We start from the raw sequence: 8871 nt of genomic DNA, 5'->3' as shown, positions 1-8871 counted from the left end.
TTATCTTAACTATGGTATTTGTGCTTGGGGTTCTACTACCCAAAATCATTTACGTCCTCTAATTACTCAACACAAAGCTGCTATTAGGACAATATCTAACTCTGGCCCCAGACATCACTCGGTACCCCTACTCAAATCTCTGAATATGTTAGACATTAAGTCACTGCACATCCTCTCATGTGTATTTAATATAATGCCCGGGTATTGTATTGTATATATAAAACGTTGAACTGTAATGTCAGTCCTGACCTTAAAAGCTTCCTAGAAGGTTGTAACAGATCCCATGAGCACCACACCAGAAACAAATACCTATTTGATATTCCAAGAGTACGACTTAGTCAAACTAGAAATGCTTTACAAATCAAGGGACCCAGAATGTGGAATGACCTTCCCAATTATGTTAAAGACTGTACCTCTCTCAACCAGTTTAAGATAAAAACTAAGTACTACCTAATTAACTCAATGTAACCTACCTCACCCCAAAATGTCAACCCATGTCTTCTATTTTAAACAATGCTGTTTGTTGACCAAATTGTATTTTTGTTTTTTTTCTGCCATGTTATCCCCCCCCCTTTTTTTCTTTTTTTTTCTTATTTTTTCTCAACACAATTTATACTTTAATCTCAATTAGTATGAAGTTTTAGTCTTAGTGTTTTTCTTGCCCGAAACTCGGGCAGGAAAAAGAACACTGTTTCCCAAAAACGGTGGGTTTTCTGAGTGGAAGAAAACGTATGTCTGGAAGCCGACTTTATCCGCCCCAAGCTGCGCGCGCATTGACCCGAGGTTATATAAACCGGGACGGAGACGGCGTGGGCCCCTTTCCCCAAGCCAGCAGCTGCTCTTACATAACGACTCACTGCTGCTCAGCGAGTCGTAAACACAGAAGTTTAGCCCGCTCAACTGTTCTCCCAGCATGGACCCTACACCAGTTCCTCTCGACAACGACGAGGAGCGTCCCGTCAGGGGCGTCCTGCCCTTCTCAACATTTAAGGTAGTGTTTGTGTTTTGTTGGCGCGTCGGACCAGTGTTTGTCTCTGTGTTGGCGTGCGCGCTCTGATGCACGCCTGCTGGTTCAGCCTTGGTGACCAAATGCAGGTGCAGTGGTCCTAGAGGGGGTGGTGCCCCTCGGTGTTATGGGGCACTGGTTTTTCTCCAGTAGGTGGCTGTAATTTGGAGCACACTCGGGAGGAGGCCTGAACATCACACCCCCACCCTCACCCAGTCGACGTGAGGCCTTACATTCAGGTTTGTTTTAACTTTTGCTTATTGCCTATAAGTTATTAGGTAAAGTCAGCTAGGTTAGGCTAGCTGCCGAGTCACAGGCCTCTGGCCCCTAGCTTTGTTTTCATGGACTTGTTTTCCCACAAGTTTCCTTAATTTACTACAGAAATTTATGCAGTGTTAAGCTGCATGTCTCTTTAGCTGGTTTGTTTTAACTTTTGGTCTTTGCCTATAAGTTAGTAGGTAAAGTTAGCTAGGTTAGGCTAGCTGCAGTGTTACAGGCCTCTGGCCCCTAGCTTTGTTTTCATAGATTTGTTTTCCCACAAGTTTCCTTAATTTACTACTGAAATTTATGCAGTGTTAAGCTGCATGTTTCTTTAGCTGGTTTGTTTTAACTTTTGGTCTTTGCCTATAAGTTAGTAGGTAAAGTTAGCTAGGTTAGGCTAGCTGCCGAGTCACAGGCCTCTGGCCACTAGCTTTGTTTCTTGGACTAGTTTTTCCATAAGTTTCCTTAACTTATTAATGAATTTAACGCAGTGTCAAGCCCCATGTTTCTTTTGCAGGTTGTACATTTAGGTTTATTTAACTTTTGCTTATTGCCTTTAAGTTATTAGGGAAAGTCAGCTAGGTTAGGCTAGCTGCTGTGTCACACGCCTCTGGCCCCTAGCTTTGTTTTCATGGACTTGTTTTCCCACAAGTTTCCTTAATTTACTACTGAAATTTATGCAGTGTTAAGCTGCATGTTTCTTTAGCTGGTTTGTTTTAACTTTTGGTCATTGCCTATAAGTTATTAGGTAAAGTTAGCTAGGTTAGGCTAGCTGCAGTGTCACAGGCCTCTGGCCCCTAGCTTTGTTTTATGGATTTGTTTTTCCATAAGTTTCCTTAATTTACAGTATTAATGATTTTTATGCGGTGTCAAGCTGCGTGTTCCTTTGCTGGTTTTACATTTATGTTTGTTTAACCTCTGCTTTGCCTTTTATGTGATTATGTAAAGTCAACCAGGATGTGTTAGTGGTAGGCGTCTCCAGACGTCTCGTCGGGCCGGTTTAGCCCGCACGTTTGTCCCAGACGTTGTCGTAAGTCCGGTGTAGCCCGGTACATTTGTTCCCAGTTTTTTCGTCCGGCTGGTATAGCCGGCACGTTCGTACCCAGACGTTTTCGTCTGGCCGGTGTAGCCCGGTACAGTTGTTCCCACACGTTTCGTCCGGCTGGTATAGCCGGCACGTTCGTACCCAGACGTTTTCGTCTGGCCGGTGTAGCCCGGTACATTTGTTCCCAGACATTTCGTCCAGCTGGTATAGCTGGCACGTTCGTACCCAGACGTTTCGTCTGGCCGGTGTAGCCCGGTACATTTGCTCCCAGACGTTTCGTTCGGCTGGTATAGCCGGCACGTTCGTACCCAGACGTTTTCGTCTGGCCGGTGTAGCCCGGTACGTCAATTCCACCACGTTTCGTTCGAATGCTGTAGCACAATATTCCCGTGTTTTCCTTGGTCGCGTGTACCAGATGTTGGTCTGCCTGGAGTGCCCGGTTACGCGGGCCCCTTCCTCATCCCAAGTTTTCAGCGTCCAGCATAACGCCTGGCCGTGCGGTCTGCCGCTTGAGCTACTTCAAATCAAATCAAATGTTTATTTAGGTAAGGTACATATATACAAGAGGGTTTACGAGTAATGGATTTAATTCTAATTATTGCGGTCATTTTTAATTAATTCTGTTCAATTTTATTACATTCCTTTATTTAGACTTTCAGCTTGATTAGTTTCATTACGCGGCAAATTTAGGAAATTTATAGCATTGCTTACACCTCCTGCCTTAAAAAAAAAAAAAAAAAAAAAAAAAAAATCTATTCGTAAAAGAATTCGTATTTCCATGTCAATTTAGTAAACAGGAGCCCGCTCCTGTTTTGGTGATTTACGTTCCTCCATCATTAACCAAACGCTTACTAAAATAACTTGTTATATCCTTAGTCTCCCAGTCATGACGTGTATTAAGATTAAAGTCTTCCTCAATTTAGCATGGAGCAAGCCTCTGACTTTAGATTATTCCTGCACTTGTTTTACGAGCCATTTCCCTCAGCAATTTGTTACTGCAATTTATGCATTGCGTTTGCTCCATGTTTTATACAACTTTTCTGCCGCGATTAAACTTTCAGTTTATTCCTCAATTTAGTCGGAAGGTACTGCTGCTTCCCAGCCGACGTCCTTCCTGTGACGAGTTAAGCCGGCGATGTTTCAGTTTTATATTTATTTGGTCATAGCTAGGCGGCCTCCCAGGCCGCTGGTTTATCCAGACGTGTTGTCTGCCCGGTGTAGCCCGGATGTCACTGCGGCCTCCCAGGCCGCTGGTTTACCCAGATGTGTTGTCTGCCCGGTGTAGCCCGGATGTCACTGCGGCCTCCCAGGCCGCTGGTTTACCCAGACGTGTTGTCTGCCCGGTGTAGCCCGGATGTCACAGCAGCCTCCTAGGCCGCTGGTCGCGAAGTTCCAGCTGACATGTCTTTTTTCACTCCTTTTCGTTATTGTATTTGGTTGTATTTACCTCGGCTCAGTGTTAATCCCGTTTCTCTAGAGAGTTATAGTCCAGCTTCATTTTGAGCATACTTTGTTTTGCAATTTATAATTATTTATAATTAATTATAGTTATAATTGGTTTATAATTTTATTATTTACACCAATTTATTTAAGATTATTCATGTAATATAATTTATTACATTGTTAGGCTTTTACAACGACGTTGTCCCAGCCGGTGTTGTTCCTGCAGAGGATGGGCCAGCTGGTGGCTCGGCCGTAGCTGTTGCAGCGGGCGCCCTCACAGACTCGGCTAGTTTCAGCAGACGATGTTACAGCTGCTAACACCCCAGTTCCATCTTAGGCTTCCCGGCAGCCGATGCTTCAGTCAGGAACCTCCAGCTGAAGCGTTCCAACCGACGTTGTGCCCGGCAATTTATTTTCTTCCATTCTGCGGCACTTGCCGTCATCGGTTATTTACGATATTACATTGTATTCTTACATTGTACGATTATTTACGACATTGTATTCTTAATATTATTCCTTATTACAGTTACTGGATGACGGTTCCCTGCCGTCGATTTCACTTTGCTCCTGTTCTAAAAGATGTAGCCGAAGTTCACGGCGCACTAGCTGCGGCTTGCGGACGCTCGTTGACAACACAAGACTACACTCAGCGGCCACTTAAGGCAGACTCCTTGGCTTCTATCCAGCCCTATCACCCGTCTGGAGGCAGAGATGGGATGGAGACCAAGGGTAATGTTCCCCGCTCACATTCTACATCCGCTTAGGACACAAGCATGTTATAGATTTGGCTTTAAGAATTGGTTCTTATTCCATTTTATGGTTTATGTATATATTGCTTTATTGTATATACCCGTTCTTGGTATATGTATTGTTATATTCAAGATTTATAGTGTTTCGTATTATCCCTGTTTATAGTTGCTTTGTGCTTCTTTGCTGTTCTCCTACTGGCTTTCTCCCACCTTTGCTCTTAGCAAAGGTACTTCCCCCTTCTGTTTGCTGGAAGATTCTTAGAATTGTTAGCCCCCTTCATTTCTTCAGTATAATTGTTCGGAAAACTCTTTATTCATCCAGGATTGTTAATTAAGGAATCTCTTAATTCCTGTGCCGGGCTCCCTCCCCCCGTTTTACGTCTCCGTATTGATTCAGCTAGGGTTTCCCTCTCGTCTGTGCCCTTGCCTGTCACGATAACACTGCGTGCCGCTTCTGCCCACCCTTACTGCCTTATATCTTTCAGCCTGGGGGAGGTGATCTACGCAACAAAAAATCGACGCATGCTCCGACTGGACCAGGTATCGCTTACATGGTCAGGAATCGACACTCTTCGGATCCTACAAGCGCAGTGCAGGGCGCACGCATACCCTAGCCCAGCGAGCGCCCCACGGCAAGTTCTACCCGGCCTGTGCCCAGTGAACAGGCAACACTTCCTCAGGGCGATTAATTCGCGCCGCCCTCGCAGAGATAGGCTCGCCTTCAGCCGACCACGCACTCTTACCTTTAGAATTGACAGGGCCACTCGGCTCTCTTGACGGGCTAGCCATCGGAGTTAACGGCGGGTCCAGCAACCAGCTGCAACACCCAGCTGACTACGTCCGGGACGTTGTTGCACTGCCATTCTGAGGCCTCCTTGCGACCAGCGGGCCTCGCCCTTCGGGGGGGGGGGGTCCGGCCAGCTGGCCTGCGGTGGGGGTGCAGCGCCGGTCCCCAAGTGTCCCGCTGTCCGCAGCTAATCCTTTGCCCAGTCTACGTGCTAGTAAGAGTAAGGAACCCCTTCTCCTTAATCCTTCTCCCGCTGGCCCTCCCGGGATTGGGGGTGCTCCGCCGGAACCCCCAAAGTGATAAGCCTGCAGATAGCTAAGAAATATTCCCATGAATTGTAATTAGTCTAATTAATGCAACTTTCATTTACTACCTATGGATGTAGTTATTAATTGTAATTGATCTCTACTTTATCATTAAGGATTATTCATCATAATTATTCCTTAATACTTTATTGTTATGCACTAGTCAATAATTATTTATCATTCATCCAAATTAGCTATTTGATTCATTAAAATAATTGCTTATCATTATACTATTTGTTGTTATTATTATTATTTATTATATAATAATAATTTTATCTATTAATTTATTATTTATTAATTTATATAATTAATTTATATAATAAATTAATTTATTATATATTAATTTTATATATTAATTTATTATTTACCATTATAAAATAAACAAGTCCCCAATCTGAGCACGTTTTCTTCCAACCTCAGAAAAGGAAATTAATACACTTTCAGCCTCCCGGCGAACAAGGAAAAATGTTAGCGCAAAGCGCTCTCAGCGTTTCGGGCCATCGAGCGGAAACACTGAAAAGTGTTAACTCTTTTCACTGTCCTGATCTTAATTTTCAATGTACACATTTCATTTTTGTACCAATGTGTTCGCAATAGAATATTCTAGAAGAACATATGTATAAAATGTCCCCAAACTGTGATTTAACCCACTACCAATAAAGAAACTACCTGGATCACTAGCCGTGAGCTCCAAACACCGACGAGATGTTTCCATTCTTTTCAGGGTTGTCAACTCCACACTTGTCCTACAGCGTTAAATTTGGTATCTTTGAGATTGCAATAAAATTACCTACACGGACATATGCATATAAATGAAGAATGATGATCACGGCCCATCCGCAAGAGTGTGGGAAGTGGGTGAAGTGTTATCTGTTACTGCACATCGGCGATCTACAATGGTCTTACCACGAAGATACAAGACAATGCCGTTCTCCCAAATAGGCTATGTGGCTACTAAAGAAAACGTAAATTTTATAGCAAACATGTTCATACTATCCGCAAGTCGATCGGATAAGAATTGAATTTTATAGAAATATTTGTTCGTCGGACATAAAAATATGTCCAACAGTAAAATATGGGCAACTTCAAGTGACCCCCGGCGGACACGCTCTTGTGTCCACGGGCCCCCTCCCCGCTCAGCTCGTTGTCGCCGTGTGGGGGCTTAGTGGGCGGCTGCCGGAGTGTGATGCTCCTTGGGACAGTCCTCTGTCCTTTTCTAGCCTTGTGCTCCTGCTGCCGTCCTCTCCAATTCTGCTGGGCATCTTTTCCTTTTCCTTCTGTTTCGTTTTTCTCCCCCCTCTTCTCCTATCTGCTTGCCGTTTCCTACCGACCTTTTGCTCGTTCTGGTTCTTCCCTTGGACTTCTTCTATTTTGACGCCCGGGTGCTTGAGGAGGCATACTCTTGCACCCGTAGAACTGCAGTACCCGACGTCGAGAGCGAGGGGAACCTTTTATTGTCAATCCCCACTTCGTCACTGAACCCGATCTCGACGGACTGTCGGTTTCTTAAGGTGGCGTTTGTGGGGCGTATACTCACGACGCACCCCTAGGAGGCCCCGACAAGATCGGCGATAGCTTCTTGTTGGGTGTCCTGCCTCTAATTGTGGCTCCATGGTGGGTGTGGGGGCACATTCGTGAGTGAATTCTTCTTTCGTCAAGATGATTACCCCTGCTTCGGCTTCTTCTGGTTTACCTACTCAGGCTCGTGGGGTGGGCGACCAAGCCCCCGAGTCGGTCCGTATTGGAAGACCGGGCTCTGTAGCCTCCGCTGCATTGGGCCCCGACCTTGCTCCTCCTTTGGCCTCTCTGACTCCTTCCTCTGGCTCCCCTCCCTCCTCTGTGGTTGGGTCGAGCCCCAAGCCCCCAGTGGTGACTACCTCGTCCCCTGGCGCGGCTCCTTCTCTGGTTGTAACTACTGCACCTTTTAACCCCCTCTCTCTCTGGGGGTTCTCACCGCCGTCCTCGTCACGGCCGCCCTCGCTCGATTCCTTCCAGTTCTGCTACCTATCAAGCCTTGTTTGGTCCCGCTTCGTGGGCCAAATATTTTGATCTCCTCCCTCTTGATTCTGCGCCTCCTGACGATTTCTCCCTCCATCGACATCTCATTGATTCCGTGGATGCCTCCATTACTTTCAACCCCACTCGTCTCGGTACACGTGTCGTTGCTGCTCCTTCTCAGGATGCTGCTTCCCGCTTGGCTGCCTTATCCTGCCTTGGCGAGACCCCCGTTCGGGTCTCGAAGAACGCTCAGTTGAATGCCAGTGTTGGCACTATTTTGCTCCCGCCCCATGTTGCGACCGGTGTTCGGGACCTGCGCGACTGCCACGACGATATTCGCCATATCCTCACTGCCCAGGGCCATTCTATTCTCCAGGTGGACACGTTTACTCGTCCCCCTCGTGGTAGTCGCCGTCAACCCCTCCGGGTTGTGAAGATTACCTTTGATGGTAGGACCCTTCCACCCTCTGTCATTCTTGCTGGTGCCAGGTGCTCTGTCCAGGAGTACATTCCTTCTCCTCGGCTCTGCAACAAGTGCTGGAGGTTTGGGCATGGTGCCCTCCGCTGCTCCGGGACTGTCTCTCTCTGTCCTTTGTGTGGTGGCGAAGGTCACTCTAAGTCAGAGTGCGCTTCTCCCCAGGCTCGTTGCCTCAACTGCGGTGAGGCCCATCCTACCTTCTCCCGTGCGTGTGTCCATTACAAGCTTGAGGCAGCTGTCCTCAACTTGAAGCACCGGGAGCGTTTATCTTTTCCTGAGGCGAGGCGCCAGGTTCGCCGGCTCCCGCCTTATGCTCATATCTCTTTTGCTCGCGTGTTGCGCTCTTCCTCTCCTCGTCCTTCCCGCCTTCCTCAGACTCACAACCGTTTCCGGGCCTTGGACCCTGATGCGCCCACTGCCCCCTCCTCTGTCCCTTTGGGTTCTCTCCCGAAGGATCCTCCTCTTGGTCCTCTGTCTGGGGTTCCCCTTCCTTCTACCCGGTCTGTCGTGTCTTCTGTGTCTTCTTCCTCGTCCCCCTCCGATCCTCCTTCCCATCCTCTTCCTCCATCTATCGGCTCTCCCCACCGCCTGTCGGTGCGGGCGGATGTCCATCGCTCTCCTAACGGCCGTCGTGTGTGCTCTCGTTCGGCTTCTTCTGTTGAGACACTGGAATCCGTTGCCCGGTACGTAGTTGCTGGGACACCGGTCTCTTTAAGTCAGAAGCGTAAGCCTGGCTCCTCTCCTTCCTCTTCCCCGGCGGGTAAGAAGGCTTCGCTTTCTTCCTCAGCTCCTCCTTCTG

General features: G+C 47.2%; 1 long non-coding RNA gene across 1 annotated transcript; it reads left to right on the top strand.

Moving 5' to 3' along the window:
- The first annotated feature begins 760 nt into the window (after positions 1-760).
- LOC138364628 (uncharacterized) lies at positions 761-5710 on the top strand. Its single transcript, XR_011228489.1, has 2 exons — positions 761-991; positions 4282-5710. It is a non-coding gene; the product is annotated as an uncharacterized lncRNA (long non-coding RNA).
- Positions 5711-8871: the final 3161 nt, after the last annotated feature.

The sequence above is a fragment of the Procambarus clarkii genome, chromosome 14 (assembly GCF_040958095.1).
Source record: "Procambarus clarkii isolate CNS0578487 chromosome 14, FALCON_Pclarkii_2.0, whole genome shotgun sequence".
Lineage (NCBI taxonomy): Eukaryota > Metazoa > Arthropoda > Malacostraca > Decapoda > Cambaridae > Procambarus > Procambarus clarkii.
The sequence above is the reverse complement of the archived record's forward strand: the minus strand, read 5'-3'. Positions and strand labels throughout refer to the sequence as shown.